The 15,559-nt window shown below is 53.2% G+C and overlaps 1 protein-coding gene across 1 annotated transcript in view; it reads right to left on the minus strand.

Annotated features, from left to right (window-relative positions):
* Positions 1 to 15,559, minus strand: part of LOC140429984 (LRP2-binding protein-like) — an 82,160-nt gene that overhangs the window by 10,346 nt on the left and 56,255 nt on the right. The window lies entirely within an intron of this gene.

The raw sequence follows: 15,559 nt of genomic DNA on the forward strand, positions 1-15,559 counted from the left end.
AAAGGCGCTGGATGTCTTTAATTTAATTGGAGCCTAGGGTATTTTAGTTCCTGTGTCCTATCAATCTAACACCACCAGTCAGCTGTCTGCCTCGGACACGCAGAAAGCAACAGCTAACCAATGATTGGGAGAGAACGTTTGGGCAGCAGCAAGGCTGTTACTGGTAAGTGGCATGGGTTTAGACGTTTCTTAAGTGGAGACCATTGGCTTTCCTTGTAGGATTCAGAGGAGTGCTCCTAGATTTCCTTGCCCCACAATGGGAAGTTTTAGACTTACCTTGGAGAACATCTGTAAGCCAGCTTCAAACCGGCTTGAGCTTGGCAGGAAAGCTGTGCCAGTGTCCTTGCTCAGGCTCCAGTTCGGCTCCTTAGGACCCCGGCTTCCATAAAATCTGGAGCTCACCACTTTCTTTAAAAAAAGATATCTCACCTGCCTGTGGATTTCTGCAGGCTACAATGGGAATCATCAAATCCCTACAGTGCAGAAGAAGGCCATTTGGCCCATCGAGTCTGCACCGGCCCTCTGACAGAGCACCTTACCCGCCCCTCCCCCCTGCAACCCCATAACCCCAACTAACCTTCAGACACTAAGGGGCAATTTAGCATGGCCAATCCTCCTAACCTGCAAATTTTTGGACTGTGGTAGGAAACCAGAGCATAGAGCATAGAACATAGAAAATACAGCACAGAACAGGCCCTTCGGCCCACGATGTTGTGCCGAACCTTTGTCCTAGATTAATCATAGATTATCATTGAATTTACAGTGCAGAAGGAGGCCATTCGGCCTCTTGAGTCTGCACCGGCTCTTGGAAAGAGCACCCTACCCAAACTCAACACCTCCACCTAACACCAAGGGCAATTCTGGACATTAAGGGCAATTTATCATTGGCCAATTCACCTAACCTGCACATCTTTGGACTGTGGGAGGAAACCGGAGCACCCGGAGGAAACCCACGCAGACACGGGGAGGACGTGCAGACTCCGCACAGACAGTGACCCAAGCCGGAATCGAACCTGGGACCCTGGAGCTGTGAAGCAATTGTGCTATCCACAATGCTACCGTGCTGCCCAGAGGAAACCCACGTAGACACGAGGAGAATGTGTAAACTCCACAAAAGCTGATGTTTTTCCAATAGCTAAGTAACCAGATCATTTCCAATCAGAAACTAGGTAGGTAGACTGTATGTAGTTACTGAGGATCCATGATGTGGACTTATGGGGCGCACAAAGGCAGAAAAGCTTGTTTGAAGGAACCTCTATTTTCTATTGCTATTTGAATATTTTCCTACATCGAGTGAATGTAAATGTACCTTCAAAGTCGCATCTATCTACATAAGGACCTTAAACTATTTCTGCTAGGGGTAGAGTTGATTTTGCCCATATGTTACCATTCTTCCCCAAAGTGCACATGAAATGAAAATGAAATGAAAATCGCTTATTGTCACAAGTAGGCTTCAAATAAAGTTACTGTGAAAAGCCACTAGTCGCCACATTCCGGCGCCTGTTCGGGGAGGCTGGTACGGGAATTGAACCGTGCTGCTGGCCTGCCTTGGTCTGTTTTCAAAGCCAGCGATTTAGCCCTGTGCTAAACCAGCCCCTATCCTAATATCCTAACTAAGCCAGCAACTTGGTTTGAGACTTCTACCATTGCCACTCTATAACTATGATGTGGAGATGCCGGCGTTGGACTGGGGTGGGCACAGTGAGAAGTCTTACAACACCAGGTTAAAGTCCAACAGATTTGTTTTGAAACATTTAAAAAATATATATATTTTGTTAAAGTTTTCAAACACAATTTTTCCACCTTACAAATCAACAAAAAATATAACACAATAACTAATAGATAACATAATTTAAATAAAATAGTGATCTAACAAAGTAACAAAAAATAGTGCTCCCCCCCCACTCCAGAGCAAAACAGGTTGCCCCCCTCCCCTTCCCTCCCCCCCCCCCCCCCCCCCCTCCTCTGGGCTGCTGCTGCTGCTGATCTATTTTCCCTTAACGTTCCGCGTGATAGTCAAGGAACGGTTGCCACCGCCTGGAGAACCCCTGAACCGATCCTTTCAACGCAAACTTCATCCGTTCCAGTTTTATGAACCCTGCCATGTCGTTTGTCCAGGCCTCCACGCCGGGGAGGTTTCGCTTCCTTCCACATGAGTAAGATCCTTCGCCGGAGAAGCCCCAGGCAAATGAGTCGCCAAGGGCGATGGTGGTGAGGTTCCACCGGTTCACGGACAGAGAGTGGGTCCTGAGATGGGCCAAGAAGGAGTGGAGCAGTAAGTGGGACAATGCAGAGATCCGAATATACCCGGACTGGAGCACGGAGGTTGCAAAGCGGAGAGCGGGTTTCAACCGGGCCAAAGCGGAGTTGTACCGGAAAGAAGTGAAATTCAGAATGCTGCAGCCAGCGCGACTGTGGGTCACATACAAGGGCCAATACTATTACTTCGAAACGCCTGAAGAGGCGTGGACCTTTGTACAAGCCGAAAAGTTGGACTCTAACTGAGGGTTTGTGAGGGTGGGGGGGGATGTTTTGGGGTTTGATGTGTGATGGTTGTTGTATATAGGGGGTCAATCACGCGCAGGAAATGTTACATGGGCTGGGGGAGAGAGACAAGGCCGCGACAGGAGCTGCGCCAGAGGGGGCGGAGCGGGCTTTGGAAAGCGCGGGTTTTTTTCCCCGCGCGCGGGAAGGGGAACGAAGGAATGCATATGGATTGGGAGACTCCCACGCGGGGAGGTCAATGGGACGGCGGGGGAAGCCGGGGTCAGCAGGCGTCAGCTGACTTACGGGAGTGACATGGGGGGAGCAAAAAAGCTAGACAGGGGTCTAGCGGGGGGAGGGGAGGGGGGGAAGGGGGGGAAAAAAGGGTTGCTGCTGCACTGGCCGAAAGGGAATGGGACACAGAAGAGGTGGTTGGGACGGGGGTCCCCCCTCTGGGGGCGCGGAGCGTTAGTGGAAGGTCGGTCAGCAGCAGCAGCAACCTTGGGGGGGGGGGGGGGGGGAGACTGCCTGGGAGGGTGGATGAGCAAGAGATAACACGAAGGGTTGGGGAAACTGGCACGTACGGGTGAGGGCCAGTGTACAAAGCTGTGTAAATATATCATTTTGCCATGTATATATCTTGCTCTGCGCAATTTCTCGTTTTTTTTTTTGTTACGGGGGGGGGGGGGGGGGGGGGTTATTGTTTGTAAGGGAGAAAAATTGTGTTAAAAAACTTTAATAAATATTTTTTTTAAAAAAAAGATCCTTCGCCGGGCTACCAGGGACGCAAAGGCCAGAATATCGGCCTCTTTCGCCTCCTGCACTCTCGGCTCATCCGCTACCCCAAATATAGCTAACCCCCAACCTGGCTTGACCCGGGCCTTCACCACCTTTGAAATCACTCTTGCCACTCCCCTCCAGTACTCATCCAGTGCCGGACACGACCAAAACATATGTGTGTGGTTCGCCGGGCTTCCCAAGCACCTCCCGCAGCTGTCCTCCACCCCGAAGTACCTGCTCAGCCTCGCTCCCGTCATGTGTGCTCTGTGTAGAACCTTGAATTGTATCAGGCTAAGCCTGGCACACGAGGAAGAGGAATTTACCCTACTTAGGGCATCGGCCCACAGACCCTCCTCAATCTCCTCCCCCAGCACTTCTTCCCATTTTCCCTTCAGCTTCTCTACCAGCACCTCCCCCTCCTCTCTCATCTCCTGATATATTTCGGACACTTTGCCCTCCCCGACCCATACCCCCGAAATCACTCTATCCTGGATCCCCTGTGTCGGGAGCAGCGGAAATTCCCTCACCTGTTGCCTCGTAAACGCCCTCACTTGCATGTATCTAAAGATATTCCCCGGGGGCAACTCATACTTTTCCTCCAGTGCTCCCAGGCTCGCAAACGTCCCGTCAATAAACAAATCTCCCAATCTCCTAATTCCTGCCCGATGCCAGCTCTGGAACCCTCCGTCCATCCTTCCTGGGACAAACCTATGGTTGTTCCTGATCGGGGACCACACCGAGGCACCCGTCACACCCCTAAGTCGCCTCCATTGCCCCCCAGATCCTTAAGGTTGCCGCCACCACTGGGTTTGTGGTATACCTTTTCGGGGAGAGCGGTAGCGGCGCCGTCACCAGCGCCTTTAGGCTCGTTCCTTTACAGGACACCATCTCCAGCCTCTTCCACGCCACCCCCTCTCCTTCCCTCATCCACTTGCGAACCATCGCCACATTGGCGGCCCAGTAATAATCGTCCAGATTCGGCAACGCCAGTCCCCCTGTCCCTGCTGCGCTGCAGGAACCCCCTCCTTACCCTCGGGGTCTTCCCTGCCCTCACGAAACTCATAACACTCCTATCTATTTTCTTAAAAAAGGCCTTAGTGATCAAAATGGGGAGACATTGAAACACAAAAAGAAACCTTGTGAGGACCATCATCTTGACCGCCTGCACTCTGCCCACCAGTGAGAGCGGCAGCATATCCCACCTCTTGAAATCCTGCTCCACCAGCCGCGTCAGATTGAGTTTGTGTAAAGTTCCCCAGCTCCTGGCTACCTGAATCCCCAAATATCGGAAGCTCCTTTCCGCTCTCCTCAACGGCAGGTCGTCTATCCCTCTTCCCTGATCCCCAGGGTGTACTACGAAAAGCTCACTCTTCCCCATATTAAGCCTATATCCCGAAAAATCTCCAAACTCCCTCAATATCTGCATAACCTCTGTCATTTCCTCCACAGGATCCGCCACATACAGCAGTAGGTCATCCGCGTAGAGTGACACTCGATGTTCCTCTCCCCCTTTAACCACCCCCTCCATTTCCTAGAGTCTCTCAGCGCTATGGCCAGTGGTTCAATTGCCAGCGCGAATAGTAATGGGGACAGAGGGCACCCCTGCTTCGTTCCCCTGTGTAACCGAAAATACTCCGATCTCTGCCGATGTGTGACTACACTTGCCACTGGGGCCCCATAGAGGAGTTTAACCCACCTGACAAACCCCTCCCCGAACCCAAACCTCCTCAGCACCTCCCATAAATACTACCACTCTACCCTATCAAATGCCTTCTCTGCATCCATCGCTGCCACTATCTCTGCCTCCCCCTTCGCTGGGGGCATCATTATCACCCCCAACAGCCGTCGCACGTTAACATTCAGTTGTCTCCCCTTTACAAACCCTGTCTGGTCTTCATGCACCACCCCGGGACACAATCCTCGATCCTCATCGCCAGCACTTTTGCCAGCAACTTGGCGTCTACATCCAGGCGCGAGATAGGCCTATATGACCCGCATTGCAGCGGATCTTTATTTCGCTTCAGGATTAATGATATCATCGCCTCCGACATTGTCGGGGGTAGAGTCCCCTCTTCTCTGGCCTCGTTAAAGGTTCTTGCCAACAGCGGGGCCAACAAGTCCACGTACTTCCTATAAAATTCCACCAGGAACCCATCTGGTCCCGGGGCCTTCCCTGCCTGCATGTTCCCCATCCCTTTAGTCACCTCGTCCACCCCGATTGGCACCCCCAAACTTGCCACCTCCTGCTCCTCCGCCTTCGGGAACCTTAGTTGGTCCAAAAACTGTTGCACCCCTCTTTTCCCTCCGGGGGTTGGGACCTATATAGCCTCTCATAAAAAGTCTTAAACACCTCATTTACCTTCCCTGCACTCCGCACCGTAGTTCCGGTTCCATCCCTAACTCCCCCTATTTCCCTCGCCGCTATCCTCTTACGAAGCTGGTGGGCCAACAGCCGACTCGCCTTTTCCCCATATTCGTATCTCATCCCCTGTGCCTTCCTCCACTGTGCCTCTGCCTTCCCTGTGGTCAGCAGGTCAAACTCCGTCTGAAGTCTTCGCCTCTCCCTATATAGTCCTTCGTCCGGGGCCTCCGCATATCTTTTACCCACCCTCAAAATCTCCCCCACTAATCTCTCCCTTTCTTTGCCCTCTTTTTTCTCCTTGTAAGCCCTAATGGAGATCAACTCTCCCCTAACCACCGCCTTCAGCGCTTCCCATACTACCCCCACCTGGACCTCACCATCATCATTGGCCTCCAGGTACCTTTCAATACATCCCCGCACCGTTCCACAGACTCCCTCATCCGCCAATAGTCCCACATCCAGTCGCAACAGTGGGCGCTGTTCCCTCTCCTCTCCTAGTTCCAGATCCACCCTGTGCGGGGCATGATCTGAAACGGCTATGGCCGAGTACTCCGTCCCTTCACCCCTCGAAATCAGTGCCCTACTCAAAACAAAGAAATCTATCTGGGAGTAAGCCTTATGAACATGGGAGAAAAAGGAAACCTCTTTGGCCAACGGCCTAGCAAATCTCCACGGATCCACTCCCCCCATTTGCTCCATAAACCCCCTGAGCACCTTGGCCGCTGCCGGTCTTCTTCCGGTCCTGGATCTAGACCGATCTAACCCTGGATCCAGCACAGTATTGAAATCCCCCCCCATTACCAGGCTTCCTACCTCCAGGTCCGGGATACGTCCCAGCATCCTCTTCATAAATCCCGCATCATCCCAGTTCGGGGCATATACATTTACCAGCACGACCTCCATTCCCTGCAATCTACCACTCACCATCACATATCGGCCACCGTTGTCCACTACTATATTCCTAGCCTCGAACGACACCCGTTTCCCCACCAATATAGCCACCCCTCTATTTTTCGCGTCCAACCCTGAGTGGAACACCTGTCCTACCCATCCTTTCCTTAACCTAACCTGATCCGCCACCTTCAGATGCGTCTCCTGAAGCATGACCACGTCTGCCTTCAGTCCTTTTAAGTGCGCGAACACTCGGGCCCTCTTAATCGGCCCATTTAGGCCTCTCACATTCCACGTGATCAGCCGGATTGTGGGGCATCCCAAACTTTACTTTCTTCTTGTGAAGCGCCGCCTTGGCCCGATTAAAACTCGCTCTCCTTCTTGCCACCTCAGCGCTCCAGTCCTGATACACTCGTATCACCGCATTCTCCCACCTGCTACTCCGTACCTTCTTGGCCCAGCTCAAAACAGCTTCTCTGTCGGTGAAGCGGTGAAATCTCACCACTATCGCTCTTGGTGGTTCTCCAGCCTTGGGTCTCCTCGCAAGGACCCAGTGAGCCCCTTCCACCTCCAGGGGGCCTGAGGGGGCCTCAACTCCCATTAGCGAATGGAGCATCGTGCTCACATAAGCCCCAACGTCAGTTCCCTCCACCCCCTCGGGGAGACCCAGAATCCGGAGCTTCTTTCTCCTCGATCTGTTCTCCAGGACTTCGAGTCTTTCGATACACCTCTTGTGTAGTGCCTTGTGCGTCTCCATTTTTACCGCTAGGCCCAGAATCTCATCCTCGTTCTCAGCTGCCTTCTCCTTCACCCCACGGAGCTCTATCGCCTGGGCCTTTTGCGTTTCTTTTAGCCCTTCGATTGCCAACAACATCGGCGCCAACGCCTCCTACTATAATTCCTCCACACACCGTCTAAGGAATTCCTGCTGATCCGGCCCCCATGTCGTCTGGTCTCCGTCCGTCGCCATCTTGCTTCTTCCTTCTCTTCTCTGCCGCTGCTCCAGAGGATCCTTCGCAATCTGGCCACTATCACCGATCTTTTCCATACAAACTAGGGGGGAATCCTTACTTCGTCACCCCACACTGGGTTTGGTCCGAACAAAATTCTGTTGGGGCTCCCAAAAATCCATTAAAGTGGGACGTGCGGCTTAGCAGTGCATCGCCGCAACCGGAAGTCTTGTTTTGAATCATTAGCTGTCAGAGCGCAGCTCCTTCCTCAGATTCACCTGAGGAAGGAGCTGCGCTCCAAAAGCTAGTGATTCGAAACAAACCTGTTGGACTTTAACCTGGTGTTGTAAGTGCCCACTCTATAACCAACTGCAAGGGAGTGTGTGAGAGAAATCAAAACAAAAAATATAGGAAATACTAAGGCAGTCACTGGAGAGGAAACATTGTTAACATTTCAGGTCAATGGTATTTCATCTGAACTGTTTGATCTATTGGGAGTTCTGACATTTTGTTTATATTACAAATTCCCAGCACCACAGTACCTTGCTTTGGCTTTAGTATGAGAATGATTTTGTCTGTTTTATTTCTCTCCCTGTGAGGTAAGTAGAACAGAATAGCATAAATATTAAATTTTGGATGAGTTGCTGGCTCAGGATTTCTTCCCTTTGAGTTTTCTTTCTCCCTCTGCTATGTGGTTGCTTTCAAGGATTTTTTCTTTGGGTGCGTGCTTCCTTCAACCTCCATGAGGGCACACCACAGGCTCAAACTCCCCATTTAAGATTTGCTTTGGTAAGCGAGTGCCAGGCATTCTAGCTACCTTACCAGCCCAATTCAGTTGGGAATAACTCAATATATGGCATGCCAACTCAGGTGAGCATCTTGGTGTCTGGTATTTTGACCTGCCCTCTGATGAAGGCAGCTCAAGTGAAAGTGGTCAGGTTTATTGGCATGGTGCTGATACACCGTCCAAGTCTCTCATGCGTAGAGCAGAATAGGCAAAACTATTGCTCTATAATCTTTGCATGTCCAGCTTTGAACTGGCAGCTAGTGCACTGGCATTGGGGAAAAAGAAGAAATGACAAACTATGTCCTTGAAGACTTTGGTCTTAGCCTGGAGTTGTCTCAGACTGAGTAGCTTCCCGTTCATGCGATATCTGATTTTGATGCCAGGTTCACCATCATGGTAAGGCGTCAGAGGCCATGGTCAAGAAAAACATGCTGAAGTGGGTTAGCACACAGCCCTTTTAACTGCATTACTGATTGGGTCAGAAGACGCATCATCATCCAGAACACGTGCAAGAATGCCGTAATGTTGAGCCATTGCGATGAATTTCTCAGGGCAGCTGACGCAGAATTTGTGGACTTTCACAACAGAAAAACTGCCATCACACCTGATTCCGCTACTGTTGAGGGGCGAGCACTGGCGCCACGTGGAACACAATCGAGTCGAATGAGAAACTGCGGAATTCGCCAGTTTTGCGATTGACACTCAGTAGGCTGACAAGCTTCAGCCGCATATACACATTTCATTCGCCACACACACCATCCCAGCCAACAAGATGGCAGCAAGGAGAGCAGCCCCGAGGTTTACCGATGCCGACATGGAGACCCTCCTGGACACGGTGGAGGAGAGACGGATGACCCTGTACTCCAGCCCAGGAACAAGGCTGCCAGCTGCCGTCATTCACCGTGCCTGGGCGCAGGTGGCAGAGGCGGTCAGCACCCAGCAACAACTTCCGGACAGGTCAGCAGTGCCGGAAGAAACTGCACAACCTCCTCAGGGCAGCCAGGGTGAGTAGGCAGCACTGTGCCCCTGGCACTAACCCCGTCCCACACAATTGTAACCTTACCCCCCCCCCCCCCCCCAAAACGGAGGGCGGCCGAACCCTCACCCTGCCCCACATGCCGGCACCCATACCGGCTACCATGGCCAGTTACCCAGCCACTGAGGCCAACAGATACCTACCCCTTGGGCTGCATGAGTTGGACTGTCTAACACTGTAGTTTTCTGTTCCCCCCCCCCCCCCCTTCCACAGGAAAAAGCTGCCCAGAACTGCCGGAGCTGGAGAAGATAGGAAGACAGGAGGGAGGGGACTGCCGGACCTGCGGCTTCTCACTGTGGCCGAGCAGAGGGCCCTGGATGTGATCGGCGACCCGGCGGAACGGGAGGTCGCCGAGGTGGAGCTCGACCGCAGGCGAGGCAGTGAGACCCTGCTGAGTTACAGTTACTCATGACGCATGTGCCAACCCCCATCCTCAACCCTCAACCCCACACCACCTTCACCCCCACGCACCCCCGGCTAATGGTCTATTCATGCGTCTTACTGGACCTGCTGGGGATGGGGCGGGTCTATCAGGCATCCCCCACCCGCAGCCCCACTGTGAGCCGAGCAGTGACAGGGATAGCTGCTCCAACACCAGCCCTCCGCCCGAGACTCAGGAGACCCCGGAGCTCGGGTCGGAGGATGACAGTGATTTTCTGTCACAGCTATCTCCAGCACCCTCCACCATCCCAGAGACACTTACCTCGGTTTGGCATGTTAGTGAAGAGGCTCCTGTATCTGTGCGCACCACACAGTTGACCTCGTACAGCAGGTGGAGGTAGGAACACCCGAGGAGACAGACAGTCTGAGGGCAGGCCAACCTGAGAAACTAGCTGTCGTCCAGATGGGTCTCGAGCTTCTGGAACAAATAGCCCCATCTATAGTGGAGCTGCAGTCACAAGGCCAGGGACTACATGAGGGGTTGTCGGCGAGCATCCAGTACCTGCAGGTGCAGTTGGAGGAGTCCAATGGCATGCAGCGGCAGGAGGTGGTACTGGCCATGCATGCCACCCAGGCCAACATTGCACAGGTGGCGGCCGCAGTGGAGGCACCTGGAGCGACGGTTTTGGCTGTGGATCAACATGTCCAAGGCCTGAGGCATTCTATGCGGGCACTGGCCGAGGCCCAGACAGGGTTGCCGCCTCACAAGCGACCATGTCCAAGAGCCATCTGAAAATCGCAGCAGCGCTCTTGAACGTGGCCCTGTCACAGCAGGCCATGGCTGGGAACATTGCCGGCATTGCCCAGGCGCTGGCCAACGTGGCACAGACTCAGAGGGAGGTGGCCCAGTTCCAGAGGGAGATGGCGCAGTCACCGGTTGATGTGACACAAACCCAGAAGGTGGTGGCGCAGTCGCAGCGTGATGTGGCACAATACCAGATGGAGATGGTCCATCTCTGTGCTCCATGTCCGCGAGCATGCAGACCTTGGTCGAAGCCAGGGCTGGCCTCTATGACTGGCAGCGCCCAGGTGGCGGGGGAGCCTCGGGATAGCTCCGCTCGCACCCCTGCCCCATGAAGTAGACTGGGGACCATCGGGCATCCTGAGGGAGGAAGAGGGATGGGGCCCTTGCCGGTGACTCCTACAGGGGAGGTGCAGAAACACCGCAGCACATCGGATTTCTGCCCCCCCCCCCTTCTGTCCCTGTGCATCTGGAGGGTAGCGGGTTGAACGGGGCGGCGCCACACCACCTGGGGCACCCAGGTGCAGCAACCGGGCCCATTCAGGTCCGGTCGCCCCAGAAGACACCCACCAACGGGGAACCAGGTCACAGGGCAGGAATCACAGCAGGCTGCCTCCACTCCTGCTGTACCGTCTGGGGAACCACCTAGACATAACATTCGGGCCTGTAAAGCCTGAAAGTTAGACGCCAGTTAAATTGGCACGGATGCAGGGCACAGTTTAGTTATAGGGGCTAGAAGCCAAATCTGTACATATTCATTCACATTAAACACTTGTTAGCACTGTTACAACTTGCCTCAGTGCTCTGTATGATGGGTGTGAAGGCTGGGCTGGCCGGGGGGGAAATATGGGTGGAAGTTTGGGGGAATAGGCGGACCCGGTGGGTGGCGGCCAGTGGCCGGTGCGGGCACCCATACGGCCGGTATCACTCTGCAGAACCAGGGGCCAAGGTGGATGGTCAGTGGGTGCATAGCAAAATGGCTGTCCCAATGGCAGTCCGTGCCTGGGCATTGCCCCAGTCCCGTGGATGGTCACTCTGGCCACTTGGCCTCTTCCCCCTATAGCCCCCCCACCCCCCCCCCCCCCCCCCCCCCACCCCAGCCAGCCTATCCAGTGACCAGCCCGGCAGCTCGCAGTCGCTCCACTCCATGTCCTATGTCCTCTCCCTCTCCCTCAGCATGCCGGTTTCACGATTTTTGAAAGCACAAGTGAACCACGCCGTCGGGAACTCGACCTATCGGAGGAGGAGGAGAATCGCGGAAGCCCGGGAGATTACTGGATAGGACCTGCTAATGATATGCAAACGGTGTTTACTGTACATGCGTTCCAGTACACATTAACTCCACTGTCGAGGTGACGGAGAATCAGCACCCACCGCCATTTTGCCGCCAGAACCTATTCTCCCCCCAATCGTGTTTTGCAATTTTGCCATCAGCAAATGGAGAATCCCACCCACTATCTGGGGTTCCTTGACCTTCTGGTAACACAGTGGGTAGCACTGTTGCTTCACAGCTCCAGGGTCCCGTGTTCGATTCCCGGCTTGGGTCACTGTCTATGTGGAGTCTGCACGTTCTCCCTGTGTCGGCGTGGGTTTCCTCCGGGTGCTCCAGTTTCCTCCTACAAGTCCCGAAAGACGAGCTGTTGGGTGAATTGGACATTCTGAATTCTCCCTTTGTGTACCCGAACAGACGCCGGAATGTGGCGACTAGGGGCTTGTCACAGTAACTTCATTGCAGTTTTAATGTAAGCATACTTGTGACAATAATAAAGATTATTATTATTCTGAAACCACACTGAGTCTCTGGCAGCAGATCGAGTTCTGGAGGATTCTGGCAAAGGTTTTGCAGTGAAGGAGAACGGTGATATTTTTCTATGATTGTCGCAGGATTGGCAAGTTTCTTTCTGCTTGTATAGGTGGGCAGTGGTGGCATCTTTGTATTGTTGCAGGATGATTCATTGTTCCCTCAGACACTGAAAAGATTGTCAGATTATTGAGCAGGCATTGACTTCCGGCCTTCTAGACCTCAACTGGGATAAGACCAGCTCCTGCAGCTTTGCGGTTGAAAGGAGTTTATTGTTCATTGTTTCTAACAGCGTGGGAGGATAAGCGACAAAGCAGTTGATGGCAACCTGTGGCAGCCTGTTGATTGCTTCTTGATTTGGATTTGGATTTGATTATTGTCACCTGTACCGAGGTACAGTGAACAGTATTGTTCTGGTGCAGCTCAGACAGATCATTCCGTACACGGAAAGAAAATACATAATAGGGCAAACATAAAATACACAATGTAAATACATAGACACAGGCATCGGGTGCAGTGCTACTCGGTAGAGAAGATGTGTGAAGATATCAGATCAGTCCATAAAAGGGTTGTTTAGGAGTCTGGTAACAGCGGGGAAGAAGCTGTTTTTGAATCCGTTTGTGCGTGTTCTTAGACTTTTGCATCTCCTGCCCGTTGGAAAAGATTAAAAGAGTGAGTAACCCAGGCGGGAAGGGTATTTGATTATGCTGCCCGCTTTCCCAAGGCAACGGGAGGTGTAGTCAGAGTCAGATGGGAGGCAGGTTTGTGTGATGGATTGGGCAGTATTCACGACTCTCCGTAGTTTCTTACGGTCTTGGGCCGAGCAGTTGTCATACTCGGCTGCGATGCAGCCATATAGGATTCGTTCTATGGTGCACCTGTAAAAATTGCTAAGCGTCCATGTGGACATGCCGAATTTCCTTAGCTTCTGAGGAAGTATAGGCGCTGTTGTGCTTTCTTGGTCGCAGCGTCGACGTGAGTGGACCAGGACAGATTGTTGGTGATGTGCACACCTAGGAATTTGAAGCTGTCAACCATCTCCACCTCGGCCCTCTCGATGCAGACAAGGGTGTGTAGAATACTTTGCCTCTGAAGTCAAAGACCAGCTCTTTAGTTTTGCTCACATTGTGGGAGAGATTGTTGTCATTACACCACTCCACCAGGTTCTCTATCTCCTTCCTGTAGTCTGACTCAGCGTTATTCGAGATCGGACCCATTATGGTCGTGAGATCAAATTTTGCCACGCAGTCGTGCGTGTATAGAGAGTATAGTAAGGGGCTGGATTGATGGATGAAGGCCAATTGAATATGTGGTTGAAGTACTCTGCCAATCTTTCTGGAATTTAGGCTTTTCCTGTGAGCACTAATGACCCGTCACCATCGAGGATTAGGGATGAACCAGGAGGCAGGCAGCTGTAGACATATTTCTTTTTTTTAAAAATAATTTTAATTCAAATTTTCACAATATCAACAACAAAATACAGAAAGAACAAACCCCCCCCCTATACATAAATAATAAATTATCAGCCACCGTCAACACAAAAGCAAATATACATGCCTACTCAAGAAAAATGAACCAACCCCCCTGCCGCCCCCCCCCCCCCCCTGTCCTGGACCCTGCGTGGCAGCAACAGTGGGAACTCCACCACCTGCCGCCGAACAAACGCCCTTACCTGCATATATCTGAAGGTGTTCCCCGGGGGGAGCCCAAACTTCTTCTCCAGCTCACCCAGGCTTGCGAACTTCCCGTCCACAAACAGGTCCCCCATCCTTCTAATACCTGCCCTATGCCAGCTCAGGAACCTTCCGTCCATCCTCCTCGGGACAAACCGGTGGTTCCTCCATATCGGGGACCACACCGAGGCCCCCACCTCCCACCTGTGACGTCTCCATTGCACCCAAATTTTGAGGGTTGCCGCCACCACCGGGCTCGTGGTATACCTCGTTGGAGGAAGCGGCAGCGGCGCCGTCACCAGCGCCTCCAGGCTCGTGCCCACACAGGACGCCATCTCCAGCCTCTTCCATGCCGCCCCCTCCCCCTCCATCGCTCACTTACGCACGTTCGCCACGTTGGCAGCCCAATAATACCCACAGAGGTTAGGCAGCGCCAACCCCCCCACCCCCCCCTATCCCTGCACCGCTCCAGGAACACCCGTCTCACCCTCGGGGTCTTCTGCGTCCACACAAACCCCATAATGCTCCTATTAACCTGCCTGAAGAAGGCCTTAGGGAACAGGATGGGGAGGCACTGGAACAGGAACAAAAATCTCAGGAGCCCCGTCATTTTAACTGACTGCACCCTACCCGCCAGGGAGAGTGGCAGCACGTCCCACCTCTTAAACTCCTCCTCCATTTGCTCCACCAGTCTCGTGAAGTTAAACTCATGCAGGGCCCCCCAACTCCTAGCCATCTGGACCCCCAGGTACCTGAAACTCCTCTCCGCCCTTTTTAGTGGGAGCTCACCAATCCCCCTCTCCTGGTCCCCTTGGTGAACAACGAACAACTCGCTCTTCCCCATATTGAGCTTATACCCGGAGAAATCCCCAAACTTCCTGAGAATCCTCCTCATCTCCGGCATTCCCCCCACCGGGTCCGCCACATATAACAGCAAATCGTCCGCATTGAGCGACACCCGATGTTCCTCCCCACCCCGCACCAGCCCCCTCCAATTCCTCGACTCACTCAATGCCATGGCCAGGGGCTCAATCGCCCCTCCTTCCCTTACCTCGTTAAAGGTCCTTACCAACAGAGGGCCCAGCAGGTCCGCATACTTATTATAAAATTCGACCGGGAACCCATCTGGCCCCGGTGCCTTCCCCGCCTGCATGCTTCCTATCCCTTTGACCAATTCCTCCAACCCAACCAACGCCCCCAGCCCCGTCACCTGCGCCTCCTCCACCCTCGGGAATCTCAACCGGTCCAGAAAGCGACCCATCCCTCCCTCCTCCTCGGGCCGATACAGTTCCTCGTAGAAGTCCCGCTGTAGACATATTTAACAGCATCGTAGAATCTCTTTGTGGTTTGCATATTGTTACGATCCTGTACATCGGCATAGAATTTACAGCGCAGAAGGAGGCCATTCGGCCCATCGGTCTGCACCGGCCCTTTAAAATGGCACCCCACTTAAGCCCACACCTCTCCACCCCCCCCCCCTCCCCCATTCCTGTAACCCAGCAACACCACCCAACCCCTTTGGGCAATAAGGGCAATTTAGCATGGTCAATCCACCTAACCTGCACATCTTTGGACTGTGGCAGGAAACCGGAGCACCCGGAGGAATCCCACG

The sequence above is a fragment of the Scyliorhinus torazame genome, chromosome 9 (genome assembly GCF_047496885.1).
Source record: "Scyliorhinus torazame isolate Kashiwa2021f chromosome 9, sScyTor2.1, whole genome shotgun sequence".
Taxonomy (NCBI): domain Eukaryota; kingdom Metazoa; phylum Chordata; class Chondrichthyes; order Carcharhiniformes; family Scyliorhinidae; genus Scyliorhinus; species Scyliorhinus torazame.